The sequence below is a fragment of the Lolium perenne genome, chromosome 6 (genome assembly GCF_019359855.2).
Source record: "Lolium perenne isolate Kyuss_39 chromosome 6, Kyuss_2.0, whole genome shotgun sequence".
Lineage (NCBI taxonomy): Eukaryota > Viridiplantae > Streptophyta > Magnoliopsida > Poales > Poaceae > Lolium > Lolium perenne.
In genome coordinates this window covers 8,098,593-8,119,405 of record NC_067249.2, presented here as the reverse complement: position 1 = coordinate 8,119,405, position 20,813 = coordinate 8,098,593, and the positions used below count along the sequence as shown (strand labels likewise).

General features: G+C 42.6%; 1 pseudogene; it reads right to left on the bottom strand.

Moving 5' to 3' along the window:
* Window positions 1-395: 395 nt before the first annotated feature.
* On the bottom strand, window positions 396-20,111 carry LOC127308991 (uncharacterized; annotated as a pseudogene).
* Window positions 20,112-20,813: the final 702 nt, after the last annotated feature.

Below are 20,813 nucleotides of genomic sequence, written 5' to 3'. Positions count from 1 at the left end.
TTAAGATGCATTTCAAAATATAGGGAGCATATGCTCCCATGTGCTAAAACATCACTCCCAATAAATAAGGCTTAACAAGAAATATATTCTTGGCACATACTCATCTTCCTTCTCAGAATATTTGCACCACATGATGCTGAGCTGACGGTGACCAAAAAAAGATAGTTTAATGTAAACTAGAAGCAAACGCTTGGATGACAGTTACTCCTCATTTGTCAAGCAAGTGGTGGCTTAAAAGGGATTTTACTCCAGAAAAATGTTACTACTTCAGACAGCAAGAGATTGCAAAGGTCAATCAGGACACCCATGGAAATTCGAGAAATCTAAAATATAGTTGCTGGAAAGACTGACAGGTCATATAGCCAAAGGAGTAAGCATATGAACAGCTATTATGCAGAAAATGAAGAACAAGCACGTTGTGGTTCCCTAACGCATGCTCCACGTGATCCAATGAATCAAATTCGCCTACGGTTATCGACCCTTGGTTTATTGGATGTAGCAGCAGTACTGGAAGTATCACCGCCGGACTGTATCTGATATTTTGAAAATGGAACTTTTAACTTTACTTATGTGGCTGCTACATGGAAGATGGATACAAAAATACTCTTACCTTATCAAGCTTCTGTCTGACTAGATTTACAGTTGCATTCATTGACTCAGACGGAAAATATTCCTACAGTTAAACAGCATAGTTTCCATAAGTTGATCAAATAACATTTCATTCATGGAAAGAAACGTGTATAATATGTGAACATGAAAAATGGGTTTGCTGGAAACTCCTAAAGAATGATCTCAATGTCTGCACTAACGATAACAAGTTGCAGATTTTGCCCGTGCCAGCTACTTGCATGACGTAGTGCATCAATGTTGGCTTTCTAGTAGTAATGCATCTTAATTGATCGATGTTTCTTCCTAGATTTTCTGCAACATTGCCTTATAGCACGATCTGTCTGCTTACTAACTACACCTATTTTCCTTAAAGAGCAACCTCTTAGTATTCAGACTAAACATTTGTTTGACTACTATACCTTATTAGACGACACATGACTGAAACGAGGATCTTCAATATGGGAACTGTGAACTGTCTTCCTGTAATCCCTGAAGAAAATAAGATGAAACTTCAGAGAAGAAATCACCATGGTGCCATGGCGTTAACCTTCTTTCTCAGAAAACAGTCAGGTTGCACTGTTTGGGGCTTCAGGTAAGTAGTGTAGTTATGCATATAAAAATCCTTCTAAAGAATAAGACTAAACGATTGTATCATGATCATATCCCTAGCAGAAAGACACGGAACCTTGGAACGTACTGGCACTGCCAAGTCAGAATATCCAAAGTGATGCACAGAAGCTCAGGGCATGCCCAAACACCTACATCGAGCTAGCCTATTAGATTGTCGACCTGGCAAACTTTCCATGATACACAAGAACTTGGTGAAGGAAGTAAATGACTATATAATATTAATAAAACCTCTTAACTAGTTTGTGCCTTATATTTTTTTAATTCCTCTGGTCATCCCAAGGTAACTACATGAACCATAACATGGTTACTGTAATAAATGGCTGGAATCAGTCCTGGTAGCAATATCAGTTCTGAAGTGCCCATGTAATGTCCTACGGTAAGTAAATTATGTGTAACTTTTAATTATCAGTTGTACACCACAAAACCAAATAAAGGTTGTATACTAACCTCTTATTGGAGCTCATTTGATGGTGTGAGTTCCCGCTAGACGATACCTGGCCCAGTGAATACTGAGATAGCCCTTCAGGTCTGATTCCAGCAGCTGCTGGAAAACGCAAGGAAATGCCTAGTCCAGTTAGCACAAGTAGAAAGGAAAATAAATATAGTAGCATTGCTGATGTGATAATCCTAGTTATGCTTCTTCATTACATTCTGACATCTTTGGTGTGATGCTTGGTGTGAGCAAAATCCTTTAAAGGATAGATTCCCTGAGATATTTGACATATGTATTGAGCAAGATGTGACAGTTGCAGCTGCTACCAACATGAACTGGAATTTTTCCTTCAGGAGGTGGATGACACTTGATATTGCTTTGCAGATTCATGGCCTACATAAAATCATGTCACAGACTGTGTTAACTGATAGGCAAGATAAACCTCTCTAGAAATGGACAAAAAGTGGTAAATTTACTGTCAAGTCAGTGTACAATCACCTGTGCAGTAATGGCATAGATAGAACCTTCAAACACTTATGGAAAAGTAGAATTCCTTTGAAAATCAAAATCTGGTTGTGGATGATCTGGCATAATGCTATTGCTACAAAAGACAATTTGCTGAAAAGAAATTGGCATGGGAATGCTTCCTGTCAATTCTGCAATAATCCTGAGAGCATCTCTCATATCTTCTTCTCCTGTCCAGCGGCAAAGTTTGTCTGGAGTGCAGTTGGGAACTTGGTTGGAGCAAAAACCAGACCTGGCTCCTTTACACAGTTTTTCTGGTGGATCCCACGTTTTATTCCTGCAAGCAGAAACACGCAGATTGTGGGGTTGGCTGCGATTTGCTGGGCGATATGGAAACTTAGAAATAGATCCTGCTTCGATCACAAAATGATCAAGGACCCTGTTGAATTGATCAGCTACTCTACTGTTTTTATGAAATATTGGGCAGGTCTCCATGGTGAAAAAGATGCTGAAGACCTGCGTTTGGGAGCTGATGGCCTACTGAAGCTTGCTACTGCTCAAAATGCTGCTGATGGGGCTCGGAACAGGCGCAGAGGCCGCTGATGATCAGGGAAGCAAGGGATGCTGCTGATGAAGTGGACGATATGGAGGAGGATGATCATGCCGACATCGCCTGATGAATTACAGAAATGTGAAGAATGACGTTGCGCTGAAACTTTCTTTGATGTTGCTGCTTTTGGCTGGAAAACGTTGTGGTTGTCCTCGTTTGTTAAGTTGGTACGTTGTGTTGACCGGGTTGGGTGCAAAAACTGTTAGTTTGGTTGCGTGTTAGCTAGCCTCAGGCGGCGTTTTGTATATATTTGGTGTGGCGGGTGTGTGGGAACGTGACAGGTGGGCATATGATACTCGCTTGTTTTTCGTTATCTTCTGGTAATGAAAAATCCGATCTTTGGATCGTTTGGAGAAATTACATTCTGACATCGCGAAAATATATTCCAAGACAAGATGCAGGCATATTTTCAAAACGAATATAACTGTACATCTTAGCCGGCCGAGGACATCCTTTCTCCTGACTTCCAATTTCTCCTTGGTGTTATATTGTGATCCATATTCATATACTAAAGGGAGACTAAATTCTGACGAGCGGAGAAGGCCCGTCGCCGGTAGGCTTGGGCCGAAGCATAGCGGAGTCTGAAGTTAGCCCATACGTCGTGCCCTACAGGGACGCCTGCGAAGGGGGGGCGGTAGCCCCCTGCGGTACGGTACAGATCGTTGGCACCGCCTATATATACATCTTGTAAGCCACCGACTAGGATTTATCAGATTATAAGATAACTCACGGCGTTTGTAAATACTCCCCGATATAGTGAAGTTTTGCTGGCTGGCGCTCGTGGTTTTTCTGCTTCTGTGTTCGAAGGGATTTTCCACGTTAAATCCTGTGTCTCTATTTTGTTTACCTTTATCGTGCTTCGTTATTTGCTTGTCGCTTTTATAACACTTGGTATCCTCGAGACTTTCAAACTGAGGTGCATATGATGTTGGTTGATCTGTCAGGTTCAACAGTCATTTTCAGTTAACAGAGAAAAGTCAAAACTTAACGTTAAAGGGATGGGCCCACTGGACCAACGTCCAGGGCTTGATCTGTACGTGACTTGTTCTCGTATGTAACAAACGCACCCTGATCGGGGGTGCCAAAACCAACTCGATGGTTTTGGTCCCCTATTGCGCTGTGCCATATAAAGGGGAGTCCGCGGAGATCGATACCCAGTTAACGATCTAAACATCTGCTTCCCCCACATCCCAAAACTCTACCGATCTAGAGTGGCCAGAAGCAACGGGAAGACTGGAACCTCGCCGTGCTGTGCCAGGGCAGTGCAGGTGGCGCCCGGAGGGGATCAGGAGGATCTCCAGATCGTCATCGACCACAAGTTCGTCATCAACACCGCCACACCAAGCCTACCTCACGCAGGCGTCGATGGGATCGTCAGTGCCCAGTAATGCAACACATCTACTCTCTTTGTTTATGATCATTAGGTGTTCTAGTGTCTGCTTTTGCGATCTTGTTCTACTCATGCATTTTTTATACCTAACAATGGTATCAGATGCCCTGTGTTGCTAGCACTAGAACCCTAGTTGTGATTAAGATCATGTTTTAGGCAATTATGTTAATGTTTTAGCCTTGGATTAGCCCCTGTTATGGATATCTAGCTCTCAGATCGGTTAATTTTGTATCGAATTAGAACCATCTGCAAGCAATTATGAACCCTAAATATGAATTTTGGCACAATTTGGAGGATGAGAACCTCACCTTAGGCCGCCGGGTCGCTGCCTATCCCTCCGGGGGCCGTGGGAGCAGCCGCTGCTCCGGCGAGGGCAGAGATCCCGCGCCGCCGTTTCCTCCCGACGGAGGAGCGTGCGGGTAGACGCGTCGCGAGACGCGGAATGGACGCACACGCGGGTGGCCGTCGCGCCGCCTACCTCTGTCGTCGCCTAACGGTTGTCGGCCTCGCCGGTGAGCACCACCCCTCGCCGACCCGCAAATAAAACGGCGCCAGTAGCCACGCTCGACGAAGCAGCGCGCCGGACATGGTCCATAGCACGCTGCTCCGGCGAGCGCCGCCACCGCGCCGGCATGACGCAGGGCAGGAACGCGCCGCCGAGCCCGTGGTCACCTCGCGCGCTCGTGCCGGGGCCGGGGCCGTGGCCGCCTCGCGCGCCCGCGCCGCCGGGCCGTGGCCTGTCCGCCTCTCCGACGGGAGCGGAAACATCGGGGAGGAGAGTCTCCTGCCGCCGCTCACGCGCGAGAAAATCGGGGGAGGAGGAGGATTTTTTTAGGGTTAGGGCTCCGGCTGCCCCTTTTTGATCCGGCCTTGAATGATCTCGGCCGTCCGATCCACTGGACGGCCCAGATCGAGGCGGAGCAGCAGCCGGGCCGGGGGTCCTTTTTGGGCTGCATCTGAGAGTGGGCTTCGGCCCAGGTTGTTGACGGTCCAGTGTTCTCTGGGCCGACGATTTTCTGTTTTCTTTTATGTTTTTCAGTGCACTTTTATGTTAATACCTTATGTTTTATGCACTGTAATAAACAGAAAATAATTGCCTAAAATAATATGATCAGAAAACATGCTTTTGTTCTAGACAGAAATGAACCAACGAGATTTTTTGTTTAGAGTACTTAGCATGTTTTAATGTTGAGTCATCAAATTAAGCATCACATATGTTGTTCCTTAAATGATTTAAAGTTGATGTTTATTTTGAGAATGTTATGGCTGCACAATAATTCTGACCAACGTTGTATTATTTCTGCATGTCAACCCCTAATGTTGTTCTAATTCATGTCATTTCTGCCCAACGGTGTTTGACATAGAATAAGAAATTTATGGCATGTTTATTTTATATGCATGTAATTTTACTAATGAATGTCCATGTCAAATTTCAGCTTCCGCTGCGATGCGTTATGATGCTGTCGAGCAGTTGACCGGCAGCAACTTTCCTCGTTGGAAGAACTCCATTGAGCTATGTTTGGCTTTCAACGAGTTTGATTATGCCTTAAGGGAGGATAAGCCCGTGGCGCCAGTTGCTGGTGCTACGGGGTATGATGAACTAAAGAAAACTTATGACTCCAAGATGGAGAAGTGGGACAAATCCAATCACGTTGCAATGCTCGTGATGAATTCTTCCATTTCACCTGAGATTATTGGGGCTCTCCCCGAGAAAGATACTGCTAAGGAATTTATGGAAGCCTTGGAGGAGCAATTCAAAGGCTCTGAAAAGGTTTATGCTCATGAGCTTTTTCACAAGCTACTTGGCAAGTATAAAAATGATGGTGATGTTAGGGGACACATACTGAGAATGATAAATGCTTCAAATAAACTGAAGCACCTAAAGTGTGAGCTCAGTGACAACCTCCTTATCATCATGATCTTGGAGTCCCTCCCTGAAGAGTTCGATCAGTTCAAGATCAACTACAATTCCATGAAGGAGAAGTGGACACTTGCTGAGATATCCCCTCGGATTGTCCAGGAAGAAGAACGAATGATAAGGCAGAACAAGGATCAGGCTTTTCATGTTGTCTCCTCAAAGAGAAAGCATGACGGGTCAGGCCCTTCAAAGTCGCCAAAGAAAACCTTCAAGAAGGAAATGCCAAAGTTTAAAGGAAAGGAAAAGGATAATGGACAGTCTTCAGCGCCTACTGATAATGTGTGTTTCTTTTGTAAGAAGGAAGGCCATTACAGGAAGGACTGTCATGAATACCTCAAGTGGATGATGAAGAAAGGTACAGATGAAATCACTTTTGTTGATGAAATATTATATACTGATTTCTCTTGTACATCATGGTGGATTGATTCAGGTGCAACTGCTCACGTTGCTAATTCTATGCAGGGATTAAATTTGATCCAAACCATAACAAGCGGGGCAAGACGACTTAGAGTTGCAAATGGAGTTGAAGTTGATGTTGAAGCTGTTGGGTCACTCACCTTGGAGCTACACACCGGCTTTCACCTTCATTTAAATAATGTTCTTTATGTACCTACTTTAAGTAGGAATTTGATTTCAGTTTCTTGTCTCGATGATAACATGTTTGAGTGCAAGTTTGGTAACAAACAATTTGTTTTAAATTATTGTAATAATGATGTTGGCCTCGGTGTCTGATGACCCACAAGTATAGGGGATCGCAACAGTCTTCGAGGGAAGTAAAACCCAATTTATTGATTCGACACAAGGGGAGACAAAGAATACTTGAAAGCCTTAACAGCGGAGTTGTCAATTCAGCTGCACCTGGAAACAGACTTGCTCGCAAGAGTTTATCAGTAGTAACAGTTTTATAGCAGTAGCAGTAGTAAAATAACAGCAGCAGAGTAACAAAGACAGCAGTAGTGATTTTAGTAAACAGCAGGATTAAAATACTGTAGGCACGGGGACGGATGTCGGGCGTTGCATGGATGAGAGAAACTCATGTAACAATCATAGCAGGGCATTTGCAGATAATAATAAAACGGTGTCCAAGTACAAAGCGATGATCTCCTCCAATTCCCCGTCCCGGCGGAGTGCCAGAACGGAGACTTCTGGCTCCCGAGACGGAGTTTCGCGATGTGGCGGCGTTCTGGAGGGTTTCTGGCGACTTCGACTTCTCCCCGTGCGTTTTTAGGTCGAGGCCAATAAGTAGTCCGAAGGAGGGCGTCGGAGGCCGGCCGAGGGGGCCACACCATAGGGCCGCGCGGCCCCCCCTAGGCCGCGCCGCCTTATGGTGTGGGGCCCTCGGGCCTCCACTTGATTTGTCCTTCTGGCTCCGTCAGTATTCTGGGAAAATAGGGCCTTCTGTCAAAATCCCGAGGTTTTTCCTGAAAATTGGATTTCTGCACAAAAACGAGACACCAGAACAGTTCTGCTGAAAACAGCGTTAGTCCGTGTTAGTTGCATCCAAAATACACAAATTAGAGGCAAAACAATAGCAAAAGTGTTCGGGAAAGTAGATACGTTTTGGACGTATCAACTCCCCCCAAGCTTAGCTTATTGCTTGTCCTCAAGCAATTCAGTTAACAACTGAGCGATAAAAGAACTTTCACGAACACATTTGTTCATATGATGTATATATTCTCATGATATGGCTAATACTTAAGCAGTTCATAATAAGATACATGCAAATAAGATCATCTAACAGCTATGTCAATCATGAAGAGGTACCAACAATTAATAATAAGCATCATGAATCATGTATATAAGCAGGATTGCAATGTTCATAAGAGAGTATGATAAAGTGGTATCTCGCTTGCCTGTATTTGATCGGCAAAACATAAATGCCCGGGCACCTCTGGAGTTCATAGAAAGACTAGAAATAGTGATTGTCAAAGATAAAGGCATCAAAGTTATACCACAATCAATCATATTTTGAGACAAGCATATTATACTAAGAATGACAGTTGTGCTCTCAAGAAAGTGCTCAAAGAAAGGATGTAGACACAACATAAAAGTAAAAGATTGACCCTTCGCAGAGGGAAGCAGGGATTAACATGCGCTAGAGCTTTTCATTTGTAAAGCAGGAGTAAAATTATTTTGAGAGGTGTTTGTTGTTGTCAACGAATGGTAATGGGTACACCAACTACCTCGCCAACCGGACTTTCAAGAGCGGCTCCCATGAATTATTTGCATTTTTATGTGGCACTCCTTTCAACCTTTCTTACACAAACCATGGCTAACCGAATCCTCGGGTGCCTGCCAACAATCACATACCATGAAGGAGTGCCTTTTTAGTTTAGTTTTATTATGATGATGACACTCCCCCCAACCTTTGCTTACACAAGCCATGGCTAACCGAATCCTTCGGGTGCCGTCCAACAATCACAAACCATGGAGGAGTGTCTATTTAAGTTAATTAATTCGGGACTGGGAATCCCATTGCCAGCTCTTTTTGCAAAATTATTGGATAAGCGGATGTGCCACTAGTCCATATGAGAGTCCGTCAAAAGTAAATGACAAGGTTGAAAGCTAAACACCACATACTTCCTCATGAGCTATGAAACATTAACACAAATTGAGAAGCATTTTGAAGGTTTTAAAGGTAGCGCATGAGAATTTACTTGGAATGGTTTAAAATGCCATGCATAGGTATTTATGGTGGACACTTTGGAATAACTTGGTTTTCATGTGTTGGGAGGCACGAGTAGCGTTCCCGCTCAGTACAAGTGAAGGCTAGCAAAAGACTAGGGAGCGACAAATCAAGAGAGCAATAACTGTCATAATCATGCTTGCGGCAAAATAAATTAACTGAGGCATAAAAGTGATACAAGAACTCTGAAGCAATGTAAATCATGGAGGCTTAATTGACTCTTGTTCAGTCATATGCATGCGTGAGCATGTGCCAAATCGATATAAATGAATTATTCAGAGGAGGATACCACAATATCATACCTATCTATGAATAAAACAATGCAAGCAAACATCCATTACATGCTACTCATATTAATAAATTGGAGCTAAACATGAGAGATCATGAACTACTAAACTTTCTTAAATGACATATACCTCACATGAACCAACTAAGCATGCTCACATGGATGAGTATATGTACAAAAATGAAAACAAATAGAGTTCATACCAGCCTCTCACCACAATCAGATTGTCGAATGCCGTCATCATTGCCTTTCACTTGTGTAGCTTGGATAATATGAAATGAAAACCACGCTCCAGCCACCGAAGACCATTGAACTCATAAAGAACTTTACAAAACCAAAGAAGAACAGCAAATTTTTTTGGTGTTTTCGAATTTGAGAACAAGAACAAAAGGAAACAAGCAAACAAAGCAAAATCTTTTTGGGTTTTCTTATAGCAAACTAGCAATAGCAAATAAAGCGAAACAAATGCAAGAAACCAAGATAAACAAATGGTGAAGAGAAACAACAGAAATATTTTTGGTCTTTTTGTGTTTTAGGAAAGAAACAAAGTGAAAGCAAGAAATAGCAAACTAAAAGAAACACAGAAAAGCGAGATGGCAGAAATCTGCCAAAACCTGACAGCAGTACAGAAATCGATTTTTACAAAAATCTTACGTTGCTCAGCTCGAAAAGTGTTCAACTAATGAAAGTTAGATAACAACCTGGGGAACATGCACAAAAATTGGCTTCGCAAAATACTGTTCTGGCTATTTTTGAGAATTTTTACGGTAACAGTCCAGAATCTGTTTTCAGGCAGCACTTCCCCAAATATCATCTTCCTCTCATTAGAAAACCACTCAAACAAACTAAACAAGTATATACAAGTATCCAGCAATCATGATATGCAAAGAATGAGTGATGCCGGTATATCTCCCCCCAAGCTTAGGCTTTTGGCCTAAGTGGAGTTCAATCCCATCGAGGGTCTGGGTTCCACGCCGGTGGATCATACATGGAGTAGTCATAATAAGGTACCGATGCAGAAGAAAAGCGTGGAGGCTCCTCATGCCCAATGTGTTGATGCGAAGAGCTTGCTGCATCTGACGACGAGTCGAGGTGTTCCTCGACCTCATCCGTGTTATCTCGTGCACGATGGCTTCCTCCCTCTATGTATGCATTAACTGCACTTTCCGTGACTGACCAATCCTCCCTGGAATCAAGGTTAAACAGAGAAGGTGCAGGCAATCCTACTAATTTTTCAACTTTCTTAGTCATTGTCCAAGATTTCTTGTAAAATGTTATTCTGTAAGACAGGTTTCTCAAATTAGACGAATCAGAAACAAATTCATGCTTAATCATGGAGGCTATGTCAAGTTTCTCTATGGGGAGCTGAATATCAAGACGGTGAGGTCCTACATTATGCATAGCTAATAAGCGAGAGGCGATGAGACCTCCACAAATTCCTCCCCTCTCACGGTTAGTAGCAAGTCTGTTGGCTATCAAAGCTCCCAAGTTATAAGTCCTATTACCTTGTAATGCAGCAGCTAGAAAGGCTAGATCCTGGATAGTTACTTTACTTCCATTCTTTCTTGCTAGAACGCACTTGGTAATGAAATAAGCAAAGTAACGAATAGCTGGGAAATGAATGCTACTGATTTTACCACCATCCTCTGAGAAGCTTCTTCCATGACAAATCATCTTGAAGAGGTCCAAGAACTCTTGCGGCGATCCCTTTATCTTCTCGCATGATCCCCACTGCGGCACTCTGATTGCTGCACAAAAATCATTGAATGGCAAGTTGACAGTTTTATTATAAATTTTGTACTGAACCATGGGATTAGATCGTGACCAATTGAATTTAAAATCCTGCACTACTGACATAGTCAGTTTTACATATTGGCATGGTTCCCCATCAACAAAATCATCCAACCCTGCACGAGAGATTAAACTTTGAACGTCCTGCAAGATCCCTGCACTTCTCATGAAATCCACGCACGGATAGTAAGTGGGATATACTCCTTCTTCTCGGTGAACTCTCATGACCTGTTGCACCTCTAATTCTTGTTGGTTAAGTTAGTGCCTACTCCCTTCCATTTTCTGAAATTTTTCAACAAACAATATAAAACTTGATTTGGTGACATATAATTGAGGGAAACTACCATAGGAACTTGCTAGAGTACTAATCATGCATCAGAACTAGTTTCTACCACTTAGAACAAGCATGCAAGCTCACTAAACATGTTACCTACAGCAGCAAAATATTCAAGATATACTCAACCAAACAAAATTCTACTTGGATAATCGAAGGAGTCACATACCGGAGAGCAAATGTGCCAAATTTCAGACAGAAATCTGGGCTGAGCAAAGAGATCGAAAAATCCTGAGCTCTTGAGCAAAAACGCGAGTGAGAGAAAGTTGGTTCGAGTTTTTTTGGGAGAGAGAAGATGCTGGGAGAAAGAGATGAAATAGTGGGGCAAGGAGGGGCCCACACCACAGGGTGGCGCGCCCACCTCCTTGGCCGCGCCGGCTGGTGGTGTGGCACCCTGTGGTGCCCCACAGGTCATCCTCTGGTACTCCCAGGTGCCTCGTCGAAAAATAGGACCAACGGTGCAATTTTTGCGAATTTTTGAAAACTTTGAAAAATGCACATTTCTGGGTATTAAGTTTATTATTACTGGCCAGGATTTTTTTTTGAAATTTCCAATTAACTAAGAAACTTTGAAAAATAAAGGTGCTACAGCAACTAGAGCAAGTGGAGGAAGAAAGAGATGTTGTTTACCTCCTCTATGCATATAAAAAGTATTTGTTAACAAGGTTGATCAAGTCTTGCCACCAAATAAATTTTACATAGCATATGAAGAAATAAACCTCAAATCAATCATGTTACCTTGAATTGTATTGATATGGATCCAATCATAAGAGTTTGATATTCTTCTTTAGGCTCATATATAGGACAATCAATAGTTCCCACTTTGATAGTTCTTACATTAGAAATAGTATTAACTTCACACGCTTTCTCAATCCTCTTGGGGAAATAGACGGTGTGTTTCTTATCATCAACATTGAAAGTAACCTTTCCTTTATTGCAATCAATAACAGCCCCTGCGGTTTAAGAAAAGGTCTCCCAAGAATAATAGACATATTATCATCTTCAGGCATTTCCAACACAACAAAATCAGTTAATATCAAGCAATTATTAGTAACTTGAACAGGAACATCCTCACATATACCAACAGGAATAGCAGTAGATTTATCAGCCATTTGCAAAGATATATCAGTAGGTATCAACTTATCTAAGTAAAGTCTCTTATAAAGAGAAAAAGGCATAACACTAACACCGGCGCCCAAGTCACATAGAGCAGTTTTAACATAATTATTCTTAATAGAACAAGGAATAGTAGGTATACAGGTGCCCAACTTCTTTGGAACTTTGCCATTGAAAGAGTAATTAGCAAGCATAGTGAAAATTTCCTCATTGGGGATTTTCCTTTTGTTAGTAACAATATCTTTCATATACTTTGAATAAGGAGGCAATGTAATAGCATCAGTCAAAGGGATTTGCAAGAATAAAGATTTCATCCAATCACAAAATTTATTATAGTGTTCTTCTTCCTTTGATTTTAGTTTCTTAGCAGGAAAAGGCATTTGCTTTTGCACCCAAGGTTCTCTTTCATTACCATGTTTCTCAGCAATAAAATCTTCTTTAGTATACTTTTTATTTTTAGCATGCTTTTCAGGTTCTTCTTCAACCTCTTCTTTATCAGGAGTATCATTCTTATCATTATCTTTATCATGTTCATTACCACTTTCAGTTTCAGCATCGGAAATAGAAATACTATTAGGATCATTAACAGGTTCAGAGGATTCTACAACATTTTTATGTTTCTTCTTCTTTTTCTTAGAAGGAGCTCTAGGTTCAATGCGTTGAGAATCTTGTTCAATTCTTTTGGGATGTCCTTCAGGATATAGAGGATCCTGAGTAGAAACACCACCTCTAGTTGTTACTTCATAAGCATGTTTTTCTTTAGAATTATTTCCTAACAAGTCATTTTGCACTTTAGTGAGTTGATCAATTTGAGTTCGAACCATATGAAAATGTTTAACAAGCATCTTAACATCATTGGAGGTTCTCTCCACAATATCATGCAATTCACTAATAGCTTGAGAATTTTCCATTAGATGATTCTCTACTCTCATATTAAAATTCTCTTGCTTAACAATATAATTATCAAACTCATCTAAGCATTGCGCAGGAGGTTTTGAATACGGAATATCTTCCCTAGTAAAGCGCTGAAGGGAATTTACCTCAATCATGGATGAAGGGGGAATTATCTCACATATATCTTCTATGGGAGGAAGATTCTTCACATCTTCAGATTTAATACCTTTCTCCTTGAGAGACTTCTTGGCTTCCCTCATATCTTCATCATTCAATTTAATTAAACCCCTCTTCTTCAATATTGGCGTTGGAGTTGGTTCAGGCGCAGTCCAATCATCATGATTCCGGCCTATTTTAGCCAATAATTCTTCAGCTTCGTCTGGAGTTCTTTTCCTGAAAACACAACCAGCACAACTATCCAGGTATGCCCTAGACTCAATGGTTAGTCCACTATAAAATATATCAAGTAAATCATGCTTTTCCAAATCATGGTCAGGCCGAGCTCTAATAAGAGAGCAAAATCTCGCCCAAGCCTCAGGCAATTTCTCTCCATCTCCCTGATCAAAATTATAGATTCTCTGCAAAGCAATATGTTGAGCACTAGCAGGAAAGTATTTACGGAAGAAAACATCAAGCAATTCTTTTGGACTTTTAATAGAATTAGGCGGCAAACTATTATACCAAGTTTTAGCGTCATCCCTTAATGAGAATGGAAAGATTTTAGCAACAAAGTAAGTACGCTTCTTAACATCATCAGAAAATAAGCTACTCAGAGTAGATAACTCAATCATGTGTTCAACAACACTTTCTTTTTCAGTACCACAAAAGGGTGTTTTCTCAACAATAGCTATATGAGATAGATCAAGAGAAAAATCATAATCTTTATCCTTAATGTTTATAGGAGATGTGGCAAATTTAGGATCAGGAGACAGTTTATATCTAACAGCATGTTCTGCAAGCAACTTTTTAATTTTTCTTGCATCAGTAGTAGCATTGCATTTTTCAATAAAATCATCATCAAGTTCCACATAATCTTCATCAAGATCATCACTAGAGTATTCAAGTTCAGGTGAATTAATAGGTGTAGTAACATCAGGAGTTTCAGTATTTTCAATTTGTCTAGACCTAGCAATTGTAGCATCTAGAAAAGTTCCCAATGAACCACTATCATCAAGTACAGCAGAAGCATCATCAATATTATAAGAGTTTTCAGATTCAGCAGAAGTACCAGCATTTGAAGCTTGTGGTGGTGAAACAAGTTTACTTATCACAGATGGTGAATCAAGAGCAGCAGAGGTACTCAGAGTTGTACATTTTCTTGTAGTGGATGGTAATATGGCGACCTTAGTATCGCGAGGTTTACCCATGATGGAGAATTTGCAGCGAACAATATCAATCCAAGTGAACTTCCAAATAAAGCTATGCTCCCCGGCAACGGCGCCAGAAAATAGTCTTGATGACCCACAAGTATAGGGGATCGCAACAGTCTTCGAGGGAAGTAAAACCCAATTTATTGATTCGACACAAGGGGAGACAAAGAATACTTGAAAGCCTTAACAGCGGAGTTGTCAATTCAGCTGCACCTAGAAACAGACTTGCTCGCAATAGTTTATCAGTAGTAACAGTTTTATAGCAGTAGCAGTAGTAAAATAACAGCAGCAGAGTAACAAAGACAGCAGTAGTGATTTTAGTAAACAGCAGGATTAAAATACTGTAGGCACGGGGACGAATGTCGGGCGTTGCATGGATGAGAGAAACTCATGTAACAATCATAGCAGGGCATTTGCAGATAATAATAAAACGGTGTCCAAGTACAAAGCAATCAATAGGCATGTGTTCCAATTATAGTCGTACGTGCTCGCAATGAGAAACTTGCACAACATCTTTTGTCCTACCAGCCGGTGGCAGCCGGGCCTCTAGGGAAACTACTGGATATTAAGGTACTCCTTTTAATAGAGTACCGGAGCAAAGCATTAACACTCCGTGAACACATGTGATCCTCACATCACTACCATCCCCTCCGGTTGTCCCGATTTCTGTCACTTCGGGGCCATTGGTTCCGGACAGCGACATGTGTATACAACTTGCAGGTAAGACCATAAACAATGAATATCATAATGAAATAATAACATGTTCAGATATGAGATCATGGCACTCGGGCCCTAGTGACAAGCATTAAGCATAACAAGTTGCAACAATATCATCAAAGTACCAATTACGGACACTAGGCACTATGCCCTAACAATCTTATGCTATTACATGACCAATCTCATCCAACCCCTACCATCCCCTTCGGCCTACAGCGGGGGAATTACTCACACATGGATGGGGGAAACATGGCTGGTTGATGTAGAGGCGTTGGCGGTGATGATGGCGATGATCTCCTCCAATTCCCCGTCCCGGCGGAGTGCCAGAACGGAGACTTCTGGCTCCCGAGACGGAGTTTCGCAATGTGGCGGCGTTCTGGAGGGTTTCTGGCGACTTCGACTTCTCCCCGTGCGTTTTTAGGTCGAGGCCAATAAGTAGTCCGAAGGAGGGCGTCGGAGGCCGGCCGAGGGGGCCACACCATAGGGCCGCGCGGGACCCCCCTAGGCCGCGCCGCCTTATGGTGTGGGGCCCTCGGGCCTCCACTTGATTTGTCCTTCTGGCTCCGTCAGTATTCTGGGAAAATAGGGCCTTCTGTCAAAATCCTGAGGTTTTTCCTGAAAATTGGATTTCTGCACAAAAACGAGACACCAGAACAGTTCTGCTGAAAACAGCGTTAGTCCGTGTTAGTTGCATCCAAAATACACAAATTAGAGGCAAAACAATAGCAAAAGTGTTCGGGAAAGTAGATACGTTTTGGACGTATCAGTGTCAGACGAGGCAAACTATATATGTTATCTATGAATGATTATGTTTTGCATGTGAGTAATGTTTCGAATGTTGAGAAGAAATGGAAGGGTACTAGTACTTCTTCGAAATTGTGGCACTGTCGTTTGGGCCACATTTCGAGGGGGAGAATGGAAAGACTTATTAAAAATGATGTACTCCTCCCATTAGACTTCTCCGATGCGGACAAATGTGTTGATTGCATCAAAGGTAAATATGCAAAAACAATTAAGAAAGGAGCGGTAAGAGCCACGAGTGTCCTCGAACTCATACATACTGACATATGCGGACCTCTTAATGTTAAGTCTATAGATGGTTTTGATTCGTTCATCAACTTCACAGACGACTTTTCCCGTTATGGGTACATTTACCCTATACGTGATCGATCGGAAGCTTTGGACAAATTTAAAGTGTTCAAAGCCGAAGTTGAGAACCAACTGAATGCAAAAATTAAAGTTGTACGATCTGATCGCGGGGGAGAGTATTACGGTAGGCACGCTCCTTATGGGCAAATTCCAGGACCTTTTGCTAAGTTCCTAGCTGAGAATGGAATTGTTGCCCATTATTCAATGCCTGGTGAACCTCAACAAAATGGTGTGGCTGAGCGCCGCAATCGTACGCTTTTGGATATGGTGCGTAGCATGCTCAGTCATGCAAGTTTGCCGGTAAGCCTATGGATGGAGGCATTGAAGACGGCTGCACATATTTTAAATCTTGCTCCCACTAAGTCAGCACCGAACACACCTCACGAGATGTGGACGGGAAAGAAACCGAGCTTGAACTATTTACGTGTGTGGGGCTGTCCTGCTGAAGCTAGAATTTTCAATCCACAACTTAAGAAGTTAGACCCAAAAACGGTTAGTTGTTTCTTCGTCGGATACCCGCACAGGTCGTTTCTATTGCCCAGGTCATACCACTAAGTACGTGGAGACCCGGCAAGCGGTATTTTTTGAGGATAATGAAGTTAATGAAATAAGGAAGATCGATATTGAGGAAAAGCGGGTGTGTGCTCCATCCCCGATTATCCAAAAGGTCGTTCTACCAATGCAGAGGAGAATCACTTCTAATGTTGAGACTGAACCTCACAGTTCTGGTCCTCAACCTGATGGTGATCCTGAAACTAATGATAACGCAAATCCAGAAGGTGAAGAAAATCACCAGTCGGATAATGAAGAAGATCCTCATAATAATAATGCCCCTCCACCACCATCGCCTGTGAGAAGATCACATCGAGAAAGAAGAAAAGCCATCTCAGATGATTATATCACCTACATGAGTGAGGATGTAGACGATATAGGAAAGGTGGAGGATCCAACCTCATACAAGGAGGCCATTAAGAGTTTGAATTCGTCTAAGTGGCAAATCGCCATGGAAGACGAGTTGAAATCTATGAGCTCAAATGATGTTTGGGACCTAGTAGAAGTTCCTAATGACGCCAAAAGAGTAGGCTCCAAATGGATCTACAAAACTAAGTACGACCCCAAAGGGAACATCGAAAGGTTCAAAGCTAGACTTGTGGCAAAAGGTTTCACACAGAGAGAAGGAATCGATTATAATGAGACTTTCTCTCCTGTGTCATCTAAAGATTCTTTTAGGATCGTCATGGCTCTGGTAGCTCATTTCGACCTAGAATTGCATCAAATGGACGTTAAGACGGCATTTCTAAATGGTGACCTTGATGAAGACGTATACATGACTCAGCCGGAAGGTTTTGTTGTGGAAGGAAAGGAACATTTAGCATGTCGTCTGAAGAAATTCATCTATGGCTTGAAGCAAGCTTCAAGACAGTGGTACCTCAAGTTCGATAAGATTATTAGAACTTTTGGTTTTACTGAAAATGTTAAGGACAACTGCATTTATGTTAAGTTTAAGGGCAGTAGGTTCACAATATTAGTCCTGTATGTGGATGACATATTATTGGCCTGCAGTGATAAGGATATGCTGCACGAGACCAAGAATTTTCTGTCTTCCAATTTTGATATGAAAGATCTCGGTGAAGCTTCATATGTCCTCGGCATTGAGATTCATCGAGATAGGTCTAAAGGTGTGTTGGGACTATCACAAAAGGCATACTTTGAGCGAGTACTAAAGAAATTCAATATGCATAAGTGCTCTGGCTCACCTGCCCCAGTAGTCAAGGGCGATAAGTTTGGGACATTTCAATGTCCGAGGAACCAAATTGAAACTGATCAGATGAAGTCGGTTCCTTATGCTTCAGTTGTCGGAAGCATCATGTATGCACAAGTTTGTACACACCCTGACTTGGCTTTTATAACCGGGATGCTTGGCAGATTCCAATCAAATCTAGGACTAGACCACTGGAAGGCCGCAAAGAAAGTCTTGCGTTATATGCAAGAGACAAAAGGGTACATGCTTACGTACAGAAGGTCTGATAACCTACAAGTTGTTGGTTATTCAGATTCTGATCATGCCGGTTGTGTGGATAGTAAGAAATCCACGTCAGGTTATGTATTCACACTTGCCGGAGGAGCTATATCGTGGAAAAGCTCCAAACAAACTATAGTTGCTTCATCTACGATGCAAGCAGAGTTTATAGCATGTTATGAGGCCACTGGGCAGGCTGTATGGCTAAAGAATTTCATTCCCGGACTTAAAGTTGTCGACAGCATTTCAAAACCACTTCTATTGTACTGCGATAATGAACCCGTAGTTTTCTATGCGAATAACAACAAGTCAAGTGATGTTGCCAAACACATTGACATTAAGTATCATGTTGTGATGCATAGGATCCAGGATCAAACAACTAATGTTAAGCATATAAGTACGACTCGTATGCTTGCGGATCCGCTAACGAAAGGCTTACCACCCAGAATTTTTCGTGAGCATGTTGCCGGCATGGGATTACTGGAAGCCTTATGATTCTGGAATAAAGGGACCATAATAAGAACCACTCCCAATAAGTATTATGTTATCCATTTCAAGATAGGCTGGTATGCCATAAGTGTTGAGGTTCAATAGCATTTCATTGGTTGTTGTAACACCTCACTTTGGTTTATTATTCCTATGGAGAATGGGCAAATGATGTTAAACCTAACGATCAAGGGGGAGAATGTTGGTTGATCTGTCAGGTTCAACAGTCATTTTCAGTTAACAGAGAAAAGTCAAAACTTAACGTTAAAGGGATGGGCCCACTGGACCAACGTCCAGGGCTTGATCTGTACGTGACTTGTTCTCGTATGTAACAAACGCACCCTGATCGGGGGTGCCAAAACCAACTCGATGGTTTTGGTCCCCTGTTGCGCTGTGCCATATAAAGGGGGGGAGTCTGGCAGAGATCGATACCCAGTTAACGATCTAAACATCTGCTTCCCCCACATCCCAAAACTCTACCGATCTAGAGTGGCCAGAAGCAACGGGAAGACTGGAACCTCGCCGTGCTGTGCCAGGGCAGTGCAGGTGGCGCCCGGAGGGGATCAGGAGGATCTCCAGATCGTCATCGACCACAAGTTCGTCATCAACACCGCCACACCAAGCCTGCCTCACGCAGGCGTCGATGGGATCATCAGTGCCCAGTAATGCAACACATCTACTCTCTCTGTTTATGATCATTAGGTGTTCTAGTGTCTGCTTTTGCGATCTTGTGCTACTCATGCATTTTTTATACCTAACATATGACACCTGCAGCCGGTTGCCAAGAAATACAGACTCATCCAACTTTCTCTTTGCAAACCTGCAACATGATAGAGCCAATACCACACTAATCATCTAAACCATGTATGACAGACGCAAGGCTGCCACGGCAAACCATCACCACGAATTGATCAGTACATAGGAGCAAAAATCCTACACCCGAATGAATGAGATAGATATGCGTGACAAGCATTAGTCACCTCGCGTTGCTGACCTGCGAGAACTTGATGAAGAAGACGTCGGCGTACTCCCCGCAGTCCTCGGCATCAATGGGCGTGCACCTGCCCAAAACGAAGATGGTGAGCACAAGACACTAGCAGGAAGGAGGAGAGGCTGGGCCAGGGTTTTCTGGGGATGGTGCTTGCTTGGACTCGTCGCAGACCGTGTAGACGCGCACGGCCGCCGGCTCATCGCGGTCGCGCGGCATCTCGCCGGGCGACCGCCGATGCGTATTGGGCAGTCACGCAGCGATCGGAGCTGGGAGCGGCGCCGGTGTGGATTGCCTCCATAGCGAATCACGCTGGGTGCAGCCGGACCTTGTGCAAGGAGCGTGTTAACTTTTTTTAGGCATGAGCACTCAGGTCTGCTTTCCCCTCCCCTGCTCTCTTCCCCAAGTAAGACGCATGCAAGGGTGAAGCTTCGTCTCCCTCCTTCCACCGCTCAGCTTCGTCAGGTGTGTGCACAATAAGAAAATCCAGTTGATAGAGAGAGAGCTACCAATGACTTGGCTCATTTATTTGTGTCACACGAGACTAGATATATCCTATGCTATGAGTGTGGTCAATCGCTACATGCATGGTCCATAAAGTGGGTATTTAGAGGCAGTAAACCGAATTTTGCGCTATATAAAAGAAAGTTTTAGAAAATGTTTATGGTTCAAGGCTAATGGAGACTTAAATGTTGAAGGGTATTATGATACCGATTGAGCTAGTTGGCTTGATGATAGAAGGTTAACATCTGTTTTTTGTGTTTTTGTTGGAGGAAACCTAGTTAGTATCACGGAGGAGGAAAGAATGAAGTCTAAATAACCCCCTTAAGTATGAGGTTTGGATCACTAACCCCCTTAACTTTAAACTAGGTCAAATCACCCCCTAACTACCCAAAACAGGGCTAATTACCCCCAAGACGC